The sequence below is a fragment of the Colobus angolensis genome, unplaced genomic scaffold, assembly GCF_000951035.1.
Source record: "Colobus angolensis palliatus isolate OR3802 unplaced genomic scaffold, Cang.pa_1.0 Scaffold73, whole genome shotgun sequence".
In the NCBI taxonomy this organism is placed as follows: Eukaryota; Metazoa; Chordata; class Mammalia; order Primates; family Cercopithecidae; genus Colobus; species Colobus angolensis.
Window position 1 is genome coordinate 12,216,174 of NW_012121043.1, and position 13,978 is coordinate 12,230,151.

Sequence of the window (13,978 nt, forward strand, 5' to 3'; positions counted from 1 at the left end):
CGGGAGGGGCGCGCAGCCTCGCGGGTAAGCCCAGGAGCCGTGGGGGCCGAGATAATCTGCTCTGGGACCCTCTTTTGTCGAATCGCCGGCGGGGTGCGCCGCAGCCACCGCCGAGAGGGCGCCCGGGAATCCTGGAGCCCCAGTGAAGGGCGGGAGGGGCGCGCAGCCTCGCGGGTAAGCCCAGGAGCCGTGGGGGCCGAGATAATCTGCTCTGGGACCCTCTTTTGTCGAATCGCCGGCGGGGTTGTGCAATTGGGAAGCCAAGAGGAGTGTCCAGCTCCTCGTTCACTATTGTTTTTTTGTAAAAGGGTCTGTACGCAAGGAGGGTTGAGGGGTCTGGAAGGTTCTGGTCTCTTACCGTATAAAGTTTTTCGAGAAACCTTTCTTCCCTCCACAGTAGAAGTAGACCTAACAAAACAAGCAGCGAGGCAGTTTAGGAGAAAGGAGGACGGTGAGTAAATTGCAGTGTTTGGGCTGCTGTTAATTTTCAAGATAAGGGCGAAGCAGCTTGTCATTTTGCGGCCGCCGGTTCCGGAGATCCCAGCAGTCTCAAGCGTCTTTCTTGTGTGCTGTTATTTTGGCTTAAAAGAAAACCTATGAAAAGCGACGCCTGGAAACCAAAAACAAACCCAAAGCACCTTCTTTGAGGATTTTCAGTAGCGGGGGTTGGCGGGGGCAGTGGGGAGGAGCAGGCGGGGGAGAAGAGGTTGCCGTTGAAAGATGATGTTTAAAAACACTATGTGGGGGTAGGGATGAAAATAACATGGTGACTGCTAGTGTATCCGAAATCACACCGATTCTAAACTCGCAAGTCCCATTTGCCTTACGAGGACCAGCTGGGTGCTATGAGTGGGTGGATAGTTAAGGAAACTGCAGATCTGCTGGAAGCTCCTCGTGCTCTGTGGTCTGGTGTCCACGCTGACCTTTGAGCCTCATAACTCTTCGGGTCTCCAGTGGCCACCTCTTTTAGGCTAGCCCGAATGTTTGACTTTCCGGTCCTCAATCTTCCTCACCTAGCTGCAGACCATAAAACTGTCTTTTTATTTACAGGGAGATGTTAAATATTTGGGAAAATCTGCTCAGGCTGCCAGGTTATTTTCCGTTTGAAAGCATGCCGATTTGACATTTGCAAGTTGGTTGTTGCTTCTTTTTTGTTTCACTATGAACGCTTTTCATACCAAGATCTGCGAAAAAAGATGTTATTTAGTTTATTGTCTCTGAGTAAGGCCAAATTCCACAGAGGCTTTTTAGATAATGGCAACTTTGCTTATAAGAAGAGAATTTTTCTAGGAAGTGTTGCCTTGGTCTGGTTTCCTAAGTTGTTCTCGTGGTCATGTAGACTGGGAGGGGAGATCTTGATTCCTTGTGGTGTGAACTGTATTTTTACTATAGTTCCTCAAGTCCCAGATAGCACCATATGTTGTTTACATGGTGCAGTAAAATGGGACTGCAATTTTGACTACATTTCAGCAGATTTGTTGGAGATAGTTTGTTCTTATGCCCTAAATTAATTAAAAAAAAAAATGAAAACCTTTGAGGCTCAAGAATAGACAGCATTGACAGAAGAATACCATTAAGAGACATACCGTTTAAAAACATCAGTCTGTCTCCTGTGAAATTGTAAATTGTAGGTGTTCTTATTCAGTGGCAGAGGACTGGATTTCACAGCTGTTTTCTTCTGTTGGGGACATTTCTGTGTTCCACATCATGTGGAACCTTATGGGAGAAGTAGTGAGTAATGCCATGTTTCCCACATTTCCCTGATAAGCATCATCTGCTAACCATGCAAACTGCCAGATGGCTTCCATGGAAATTGTGCTTCCATCCAGGATTGGGGACCAGAGATCTGTTTAGCCTGCATTTTAGGTGATGCTTATTGAGAAGGTGAAGGAAGCATTGAACTCCTATTGGGCGCCCAGTCTGATTTTTGGTGTGTTTTCATATGCTATTTTATTTAATCTTCCTGACAAAACTGCTGTAAGAAAGGAATTTTTAGCCACATTTATAGCTTAAAAAACCAAGATTGCCTTAGGTTGAGTTGCAGTGGCTCACATAAAGGTCTGACTCTACCTCTGCCTACACCATCTCAGGAATCTTCTGTAGTATACATTATGCACAAATTCTTCCATTTCCTGTGCATATCTTTCTCCTTTGCCTGGCGTATTCTCAATTTATATATACCTTGGTCTGAATATACCTTTCTAGTTATCCCCAGGCTGGGCTTCTTGAATAGGTGGTCTGTGTACTTTGCCTTCCTTGTGACAACTTTAGACTTTCACCAGCCGGCTACCTTCTATCTTCTGCACATCTCTGATGTGCCACTTAGGTGAGCAGGGTCTGGCAAAATCTAGGAGTTTATGCTGTCTTCAATGGGCATATTCCAAAAGTCCTTTCCTTTCTGCATACATCTCAAGCTACATGTTACCTGGAAGAAATTTTCCCAGGGTTACATCCCCACCCTCACAGTTGAAATGAAACATTCTCTCCTGTCTGCCCCAACTGTGATGGATAATAGCACACATCACACATCACAGTTTCCAATTGAACCCTTAGAGGTTACCCCCACCATTGTGGGGTAGCTGGAGTTCTTTCCCCTGATGGTGACACCTCAGTATGGAATTAGCTGCAGTGTCTCAGACTTGGTCAGGAACTTGACTGTCCTATAATCAGGCTAAGAAGTGCTGAGGTTCTGGCAGTGAGGTTGTGAAAGTAAAAGATAACAGGATCAGTAAGACCTGGTTTTCTTCCTTGTGCCCATGTTTCTTTTTCTTGGAGAGATTTTGGTCATCGAGGGGGATTGCCCAGTTTACCTTTTTACTGCCAGAAACTTTCGTATCTGACCAGGGGCTTTCCTCTTCCTTGACCATTGAGAAGGAGGGAAAGGAAAGCACCTAGCCCATAGGAGATTTTCTTAAAAACACTGAAAAGCTGAGTGAAAAGTTACCTTCTCCCCCGTTTTCTTTTTCCCTTTCTTATATGCTTGGCCTAAGACAAAGTATACAGATAGCATCATTGCATACTTTACAATGTATTTAGTGCTGGGCTTTGAAAGATGTTTTAAACATTGATTTACTTTTTATTTGGTTGGGAATGGAAAGATCTTTAGGAGATGATGAGAACAAGGACCCCAGATGAGGAGATGGCAAGGAAGCTGGAGATTCCTCCAGAGGTGGGTTATTCTCACCTTCCACACGTTGTGGAAACAGGCCTGGAGTTCTTATGGCTGTGGGTCAGAGTCACTATGCTGAAAGATGGGGGCAACAAGGGAGCAGAAAGTGTTTTTTTCAGTGGACTTTGGATGATATTCCATGTGATCATTGAGGTGGGACTTCCCTAATGGTCAACCAACATTTACTGAGTGTCCACCAGGTATCAAGAGGTGTTCTTGTGGCGGGGGGAGGGGGGTGGGGAACATGCCCGTGTTGGACACAGCAAAGCCCCTGCTCTTACAGAGCGTATGTTTTATGGGGAACAGAGTCAATAAATAAGATACAAGTACACGAAACAGTGTATTTCAGATAGAATGAGTGTCACAAAGACAGTACATTACAGAGGTGTGATCGAGAGGGAGGGGTATAGAGGAAGCTACTTTAGAGCAGTCAGAGCGCTTATCCGAGGAGGGGATATTTGAGCTGAGATGTGGATGATGAGAAGGAGCCAGGCAAGTGGAGCACAGAAGGTTAAGGGCATGGCAGATAGAGGTACCAGCACCTGCAAAGGCCCTGAGGCATAATGGAATTTGGGTTGTTTGAGAAACAGAAGGTGCAGTGTGAGAAGAGAGTAGTTAAGACAACAGGTAGTGAAAAAAGAGTGCAAAAGAGGGAGTGGAGAGATGCAGTCAGTAAGATAGGAAGGCAGATTTTGTGGAATTTGAATTGTATTCTAATTAGAATGAGATGCCTGGAGATTTTTGATGAGAGCCTAATTCAGTCTTCACCCAGTGGTGATGGGCTTTCCTGTCTCTTCTTTTTCTTTGTTTTTGAGATGGAGTCTTGCTCTGTCGCCCAGGCTGGAGTGCAGTGGCTCTATCTCTGCTCACTGAAACCTCTGCCTCCTGAGTTTCAGTGATTCTCCTGTCTCAGCCTCCCAAGTAGCTGGGATTGCAGGCACGCGCCACCACACCTGGCTATTTTTGTATTTTTTTAAGTAGAGATGGGGTTTCGCCATGTTGGCCAGGCTGGTCTTGAACTCCTGAACTCAGGTGATCCACCCACTTCAGCCTCCTAAAGTGTTGTGATTACAGGCGTGAGCCACCACACGTGGCCCTTTCCTGTCTCTCTGTCTCTGTTTCTCTCTCTCTCACACACAAACACACAAATTTCTACTCATAGTTGCCTTTTTTTCTTCCCACTAATTGGCCATAACTGATTTTCCCTCTCTTTTCCCTAGGGCAGAGCACAGGAACATCACAAAGACAGGCAGGGCTCAGAGAACCTGTACAGTATTCCTTTTATCCTCTTGTCCTTTGATTTCAGGATGTCTCATCATCAGCACTCTATTAGTATCTAGGGAGGCTTGGCACAATTTTTAGAGAGAAAATTATTTTTGAGATTCTTTGGCCCATTGTTAACTTACGTACTTAACTAACATACAAAACAACTAACTTTTGGCTTTTCTGATTAACACAGTGGCATAAAACCTGAAACCTCAGGAGCCCGATCTCACATTCATTGATATCCAAGGGCTTAAAGTAAAAGGATGGAGAAAAGTCTGGCAAGCAAATGGAAAACAGAAAAAAGCAGGGGTTGCTATTCTAATTTTAGACAAAACAGACTTTAAACCAACAAAAACCAAAAAAGACAAAGATAGTGATATGGTTTGGATCTGTGTCCCCACCCAGGTGGGGCCTGGTGGGAGGTGATTGGATCATGGAGGGCAGTTTCTAATGGTTTAACACCATCCTCGTGGGTGCTGTTCTTGTAATATTGAGTGAGTTCTCACAAAATCTGGTTATTTAGCCGCCACCCCCCCCACCCAGTCCCACCTTTCCTCCTACTCCAATTATATAAGATGTGCCTGCTTCCCCTTCACCTTTGGCCAGGAGGCTTCTGTAAATTTCCTGAGGCCTCCCAGCCGTGCTTTCTGTACAGCCTGAAGAACCATGAGCCAATTAAACCTCTTTTCTTTGTATATTACCTAGTTTCAGGTGTTTCTTTCTTTCTTTCTTTTTTTTTAAATAGGGTGTCACTCTGTTGAACCAGCTGGAGTGCAGTGGCACAATCATTGTTCAGTGAAGCCTCAACCTCATGGGCACAGGCAATCTTACCATATCAGCCTCCTAGGTAGCTGGGACTGCAGTACACACCGCCACACCCGGCTAATTTTTAAAAAAGTTATTTGTAGAGATGGGGTCTCACTGAGTTGCCCAGGCTACTCTTGAACTTCTGGGCTCAAGCAATCCTCCTGCCTCGGCCTCTCAAAATGTCGGGATTACAGGCATAAGCCTCTGTGCCCGAACTCAGGTATTTCTTTATAGCAGTGTGAGAATGAACTAATACAGATGGGCATTATATGATGGTAAAGGGTTCAATTCAACAGGAAAACCTAACTGTCCAAAATATATATGCCGTCAACACAGGAGCACCCAGATTCACAAGGTAAGACCTATAAAGAGTCTTAGAGTTCCACACAATCACAGGGGGAGACTTTAACACCCCACTGGCAGTATTAGACAGATAATCAAGGCCAAAAACTAGCAAAGATATTCAGGACCTGAACTTGACAGAATGTACCTAATAGACATCTACAGAACTCTCCACCAAAAAATGACAGAATATACGTTCTTCTCATCTGCACATGGCACATACTCTAAAATCAACCACACAAATGGATATAAAACAATCCTCAGCAAATTCAAAAAAACGAAAATCATACCAACCACACTCTCAGACCACAACACGATAAAAATATAAATCAATACTAAGAAAATAACTCAAAACCATACAATTATATGAAAATTAAAGAACTTGCTCCTGAATGACTTTTCAGAAAACAGTGAAATTAAGGCAGAAATCAAAACATTCTTTGAAACTAATGAGAACAAAGATACAGTATACCAGACCTCTGGGACACAGCTAAAGCACTGCTAAGAGGGAAGTTTATAGTGCTAAATGCCTACATCAAAAATTCAAAAAGATCCCAAATTAACAACCTAACTTCACATCCAGAGGAACTAGAGGAATAAGAGCTAACCAAGCCTAAAGCTAGCAGAACACAAGAAATAACCAGTAGCAGACTTGAACGGATGGAAATTGAGACAGAAAACAAACAAAAACCAAAACAAAACAAACAAAAGAAAACAAAACCCCCATGCAAAATGCCATATAAACACAAACCTCTTGTCTTTGAGCTGATTCTATGAAATCCCCTTTCCCACACCATTAGATTGTAGTCTTAAGAGGTATCAGCCTGTTGCTTCTGACCTCTTAATGGAGTTTTCAGCTTAGAAAATATTCCATTGCAAATATTTAGGCAGGAAACACCTAGAAGGAAGTCTCAAATCCTTTTATTAAAATCTTATGCAACTCTAATATGTAAGAGTCCTTATTGTATTAAGGGGTGCAGGAAGCAGATATAGGGAATGTGTACATTTTCTACAGTTAGCATAGGGCCAAAGAATAAAAGGAGATCATAGATTTTATTTTTTTAATTCCCTCTGTTTTGTGGATAACTCATTGCATTTAAAAACTGTCAGATGGGTTTTCCAGTTGCATTTAGAGGAGAGCAGTGAGGTGATAGATAATACAGGCATTCGAGTAGGGTACAAATGCATTTTTCAACTACATTTTAGAGCAGCGATTAAATATAATTTATAATCTTAGTGACTTGATAGATTGTGATAGTTAAAGGAGCTTTCTGTTGTAAATGATCTTGTGAGATAAAGGACATTGCTGTCAAAATATTTTTAATATTTAAAGCCGATACTTCAGGTAGATGTCAAAGTGATTTAGCTAATTATTCTTGTTTTATCCCAGCTATGCTACAATTAAATGATAAATAATTGGATTTTTTGATAAACAAGATGTAAGGAGATATGTGTGTTTTCTGATCATCAAGTAACTATAAATATTTTGCAGGTACTGAATTTTCTGGAGGACAAGTCTGACTCTCTTATTGCAAAAAACTTTTTTTTTTTTTTTTACAAATTTGCTGTGTATGGCTCTTCTGCTTTAGTCATAGAAAAAAGATCATATTCTTACAAAAATCTTATATTCAAGCTCTCTAATTATGACCATCAATATTCCTGGACGTATACCTTTCATAATAACCTTCCTCAAGCATGATTTTTGTTATTTTTCTTCTGCTCAAAAATCCAGAGAATTTCTCCCACTGATTTTTGAGGTTTTCTGCCATCTCATGTTGCTAACTTTATTGTCCTGTTTGACCCTGTAGCCACGCAGGCCTCCTAGTGCTTTAGCTAAGGCTGTTCTTTGACACTCAGTGCCATTCTTCTTCCCCGTCACACTCTACCATCTAAGCCAGATTAGAACATGTGTTCAGTTTCCAGCTTCATGGCTTATCACTGCATGATTCTGAACAATTTGCCTAACTTCTCTGAGCCTTACTTTCCTTATCTATAAATCTGAAATAATATCCACATCACAGTAATTACGACAATGGAAAAAACACATACAAATATTTCAGCATAGTTTCTGCCAAATGTCAAATATTTAATCAGTGTTATCTGCCCCTATTACTATTATAACTCTGTTTTTAGAGCTATTATGACAATTCTATTCTTCCTCAATTAGTTAAAAATTGACTTTCTCCAGAAAGTCTTTCTGATTGGTCTTATATACCTCTAATTTTTTCTCAGGTCTCTTTCCTCTTAGCACCTGGCTTCCCTTTGGACTATGTTAAACAACCTATGTTATTATATTTCATCATTCTTTAGTGAATAGCAACAAATACTTGACATCTATCATGTGCCAAGTACTCTGCTATTATAAAGGGATCCATGGACATATAGTAGAGGGATTCAGTGTGTGTGTGTGTGTGTGTGTGTGTGTGAGCATGCATGTATGTACATATGTTTTTAAGTGGAGTTGGGGGAAGAAAATCTGTAGGTTGAATAGAGCTATGAATGTTTCAGAATAAACTAGGCTTAAGGAGCAAAAATCATTCTCTCCAAATGTCCTTGAAAAAACTGAACATTTTAAAATCTGAGATGTGGTTGTTTTGTGGTTCAAAACATAGGAGCATTGTAGTTATCTCTGTCCTTGAAACAGCTTTACATGTGCTTTCTTGGACTCCTGTGTGTCATCATCCAAATGCAGGGTAGAGATAGAAAGGGAAGTCCTCCTTGAAGAACGGAATCCCAACAGATGATTGCAATTTATATCAGGGAGTGGGAATGTTGTGGGAGGGGAATTGAGGGGCAGGGTGAGAGGAGAGGGAGAACATTCCGGGCAGCAGGAACAGTATGACCAGAGGTGCTAAGACATGAAACAGTGCCAAGAAGGATTGAGAAGTGCACAAAATTTGGTGTTACTAGAGCACATTGTCAATAGTCAAGCATTTCAGGAGATGAGGCAGGACAGGCCATAGGAGCCAACTGGAACAGACTTAGAGGCCTATGGCTTATATATTTCTATCTCTCTATAAGGCACTTAGAGAGGTAGGTCTATATAAACAATTTATAACAGGTAAATTCTGCATGTTGCTTCTAAACTTGGACTTGGGGCTTACAATATAGCATGTAATACATTCCTTCCAGTTGCTGTTTTTACCAGAATATGATGAAAACATTAGTAAGGTAATACATAATTGATACCTAGCACTCTCACTTTTAATAACTTGAGTGTTTGAAGGATAGAAATGTGAAGTGTCATTGGTGAGTTTTGAGGCAGGGGATTCTGTATGAAGTTTGATAATAGAGATGGGCTTTGACGGGATGGAGACATCCATTGAGAAGCCAAGAGGATCACTACAAATGTGTGGCCTTGAACCTTTCAGTACCTTCTTCATATATTTTCCACGGTAGAAAGCCAAGTGCTTTCTATTCACTTTTTCATTTTCCACAATTATGTGTATCATGATGTACATACACATTTTCATCAATATTTGATTTGTATTTCTTTGTTGGCATTGCAATTAAGTTTTGGCTTCCTTCGCCTCTCCACTCCTTTGATTTGATATATCAATGTGTTATTCATAGCTTACACAATATCTGATGTTAATATTTAGCTCTAAAAAATTTTACATTTTTACTCCAAAAATATGTTTTCTAAGTTTGAGTGTTCTCCAGTAGATTTTAACTGTCTTTTTGTGGTGTTTCCTCTTCCTTGGAAATTAAGCATTAGGACTGCAAACACCCTAACCACAAGAGCTCAAAATTCCCAGAGAAGAATTAGATGTGAAAGAAACAACTCTGTAACTTACTTGAACTTTAATTAGCCTGAAAGTGGGATGTCGGGGAGAGGTCTGCAAGGAGGCTAGGAAAACAGAGCGAAGCAGAATATCAGCATATTTCCAGCACTGTGCAGGGGAGATCATACCCTTATTGTGGGGTCTATGCTTACTAAACAACTTTTTAATTATCACTCATGGATTTGCCTGTAGAAGTTGCCAGTCTACCGGTTCAAATATACAGACTTCTTGGCCCTTATATTTTTCTTTTTCTTTTGTTTTTCTTTCTTTCTTTTTTTTTCTTTTTGTGATGGAGTTTTGCTCTTGTTGCCCAGGCTGGAGTGCAATGGCGTGATCTCGGCTCACTGCAACCTCCGCCTCCTGAATTAAGCGGTTCTCCTCCCTCAGCCTCCTGAGTAGCTGAGTAGCTGGGATTACAGGCATGTGCCACCACGCCCGGCTAATTTTGTTTTGTATTTTTGCATTTTAGTATTTTTTGTCCATGTCAGTCAGGCTGGTCTCAAACTCCTGACCTCAGGTGATCTGCCTTCCAAAGTGCTGGGATTACAGGCATCAGCCACCATGCCATGCTCTTTTTTTTTTGAGACAGGGTCTTGCTCTGTCGCCCAGGCTGGAGTATAGGGGCGCCATCTTGGCTCACTGCAACCTCTGCTTCCCAGCTCAAGCCTCAGCCTCTAGAGTAGTTAGGAACATAAATGTGAGCCACTATGCCTGGCGCATTTTTTTTTTTTTGTATTTTTTTGTATTTTTAGTGGAGATGGGGTTTTGCCTTGTTACCCAGGCTGTTCTCCAACTCCTGAGCTCAGAGTGATCCATCCACCTCGGCCTCCCAAAGTGCTAGGATTACAGGCATAAGCCACTGTGCCTGGCCCATTTTTTTTCTTAATTTAAATGAATTACTTCATTCCCAGTTACAAAGCAGCCTCTTAAGAATTCTGCTTCTCAGGTGAACAGACAATTGACTGTTCACAGACAATTGACTTCTGGAAGAAGTCAATTACAACTCTCAGGGATGACTTTGAGGGCCTCCAGATTGTAGTGGAGGAGGGAACTGCAGATGTGATGGGAATAGCAAGAGAACTAGAATTAGCAGTGGAGCCTGAAGAAGTGACTGAATTGTTACAAACTCATAACAAAACTTTAATGAATGAGGATTGCTTCTTATGCAGGAGCAAAGAAAGTGATTCCTTGAGATGAAATCAACTCCTAGTGAGAATGCTCTGAACTTTGTTGAAATGACAACAAAGGGTTAGGAATAGTAGATAAATTTAGTTGGTAAAACAGTGGCAGGGTTTGAAAGGATTGACTGTAATTCTGAAAGTTCTACTGTGGCTGAAATGCTGTCAAAGAGCATTGCGTGGTACAGAGAAATCTTTCGTAAAGGAAAATGACAGTTGACGCGGCAAACGTCATTGTTTTATTTTAAGACATTGTCACAGGCACCCCAACCTTTAGCAACCACCAGCCTGGTAAGTTAGCAGCCATAAGCACTGAGGCAAGATCATCCACCAGCAAAAAGATTGCAACTCAATGAAGGCTCATATGATCAAGCATTAGCATTTTTAGCAGTAAAATATTTTAAAATTAAGATATGCACATTGTTTTTTAGACATAATGCTGTTACTGCACACTTAATAGAGAGTGTTGTATAAACATAACATATCCATTAGGAAACTGAAAAATTTGTAACTTGCTTTATTGTGATATTTGCTTTATTGCAGTGGTCTGGAACTGAACGTGCAATATCTCTTCGGCGTGTCTGAACTAATTATTTATTTATTTATTTATTTATTTTGAGATGGAGTCTCGCTCTGTCGCTCAGGCTGGAGTGCAGTGGTGCGATCTCAGCTCACTGCAACCCCTGCCTCCCTCAAGTGATTCTCCTGCCTCAGCTTCCTGAGTAGCTGGGACTACAGGCGCCTGCCACCACGCCTGGCTGATTTTTTGTATTTTTAGTAGAGACGGGGTTTCAGCATGTTAGCCAGGATGGTCTCGATCTCCAGACCTCGTGATCTGCCCGCCTCAGCCTCCCAAAGTGCTGGGATTACAGGCATGAGCCACTGTGCCTGGCTTTGACTTATACAGTAGATTGAAGAAAGCATAATAGACTGTGAAAATGCAGCTAAATTGTGTGGGGAGGCTTAAAAGATAAGAGTTATTTCAACAAGATCTGTCGCAACATCTTGTCTTTGAAAATAAGGATGTTGCCGTTTTTTCTAGTATGGGGAGGGTATCTTCCGTGTGGGAATTTCATTTTCTGCTTCTAAGAAACAGCACAGGGTTAATGAGATATTCATGCACCTGCTATTTTCCAAGTGTCTTTAACTTAAATAGGCAAAATACCGGAATATTAATACCATAATAATGGACTTGAAATACCCCATAAACCATGCTGGCCTTTTATAGCACACAGGCAGAGTCGATTTAGCATAATTGTTTTTAACCTCTTAAAGAGCATGCATTGTGTGTGTGTGTGTGTGTGTGTGTGTGTTAGTCTTGTGTAAAAATAGCTGTAGCAAGAGAGGTTTGAGATTTTTTTCATTTTTTTTTTTTAAAGAAAGTAGCCCATGGCACATTTTTAAACTAGTTGTTCTAATAATACTTCACCCACACTTCTTTTTCCCTCACTTTCTTCTAGATATTTTTATTCCTCTTGATCTCCTCCTCATTCTCCTCTCTCCCTCTGTCCCTTCCTCTTCTAATGATTTTCAGAGAAATAGCTACTTCTCTCACCTCACCTCTGCATTTCAAAAGAAAGCTGTGTGTATGTGTGGAGAGAAGCTGGAAAATAAGGCGGATGCTTCTTTCATTACCAGGCTACTTGGGATTAATTGAGCTGGGTATGTTATTATTTTTAAGGAGACTGAGCTGGGTCCTTTGGAAAGCCAGTTCTGAAAGGCAGACAGTAATGTAATATGTACTGTTGGATTTTTTGTTTTGTTTTTGGTGTTTGGTAATTTCATCATCCTGTAAAGCATTTTTAAGGAGATCAGAAGTGAGTTTACTAAAATGGCATTTTCCTTACATTTTTAAAAATGACTTTACATTTTTCTGGGGCAGCGAAGCCATTCTTAGAAACATACTATCTTTATGTTTTATTTCAGCATCTGCAAGTGAGGAAGCAGCACAACCCCGGGTCTTAGATAATTTCTAACAGAGAGGCCCCAGCAATTCAGCAGGCAGCGTCCTGAGTCTTTGGCAGCCTGGTCCCTCTTTAGCAAATTCTCCACCTTTGCGAACAGAGGGTCTTTAGGACACAGATTCTTAAAAGTGCAGGTAAGCAAAGGCAACACCACCATTGTCTCAAATTCCTTAAATGTAAACTTGAGCACTTGTAATGTTCTTATACAATGTTTCTCTTGTGGGTGATGTTAAAATCCCCTCTTCTATGAAGACAGGTGTCTGCTATTTTTTCTCGTACTAGTTTTGCAGGCTGGGGGCCTATAAGACTGCGAATGCAACCCATGACCCTTTGGCATGTCCCACGGTTGAGCTTTGAGAGTCTTAAATATTATTTCTATTCTCAGTTGAATGGGCCTTCTTTGGGACTCTTCTTAGCTGATACTTAGGAGTAAGAAAACTCTTAAAATTAGAACATTATATGTATCACAAATATTATAGAAATTCTGCTGTTAACCAGCTTTATAACCTTGGGCAAGAGGCTTTCCCTCTTTGGGCCTTGTTTTCTCATTAGAATTAGTTTTAGTTCTCTCTCTATCTTTAAGTGCAACAATTAATGATAGTTTCATTAAAGTACCTTTTAATTTTTTAGGCTGAGTTTTTGTACTGTTTTGGAATCCTTTGCACAGATTTCAGACATCAATGTATAACAGTATTCTGAAAAAAGATTTAGAGTTCAAATGTCCACCAGGAATGAGCTACATGTTTTACCCATGAATATATGCAGGCGCTCAATGATTTATTAAAGTTCGTCAGAGAATGATTATTCTAGCAAATTTATTTGGAGATCGTTTTGGGAAAGACACTTATTGACTGATAACATTATGCTTTAGTAGTGCCGGCCAATATGGACACTCACAATGGTCTTGTGATTTAGTCCTAGGGAACCTCTTAAGCTCTTGCTTGTTCCCACTGAGATTGCTCATGAGGGTTTCAAAGTCCTTCCCCAGCATGGTCCTGAGCCACCGGACTTGCAGAACTCTTGAGGACCTGAATCAAGGCTGGAGGTAGGGCTGGGTCCTCAGATTTTACTGCCGGCAACATCTCAATTTAGTGGGATCTGGACTGGAATCATCTTGGTGATTTGTAAAGCTGTTTTTCCTGTCATTCTTTACAATTTCTGGCATCAAAAAGATGGAAGTATTTTGAGAGTCTTTATGATGCTCCTGGACTCTAGTATGTGCTTGGGTTCAAGTCTCAGCACTGTCACTTACTGCTTGGGTATCCCGGGAGAAGTTATAACTTCTATGTGCTTTAGTGTCTTTATCTGTATGATAGGGATGACGATAAAGCCTTTCATAAAGTTTGGTTTTGAGGATTAAAATAAGTCTATGTCTGAAGCATTTAGAACAGTTACATAAGTGTTTAGTTAATTTTAACTTTTTTTTTTTTTTTTTGAGATGGAGTCTTGTTCTGTTGCCCGGGCTGG

General features: G+C 41.1%; 1 protein-coding gene across 3 annotated transcripts in view; it reads left to right on the forward strand.

The window, feature by feature from the left end:
* Positions 1 to 13,978, forward strand: part of ST3GAL6 (ST3 beta-galactoside alpha-2,3-sialyltransferase 6) — a 53,161-nt gene that overhangs the window by 912 nt on the left and 38,271 nt on the right. The gene's annotated exons all lie outside the window — the stretch shown is intronic.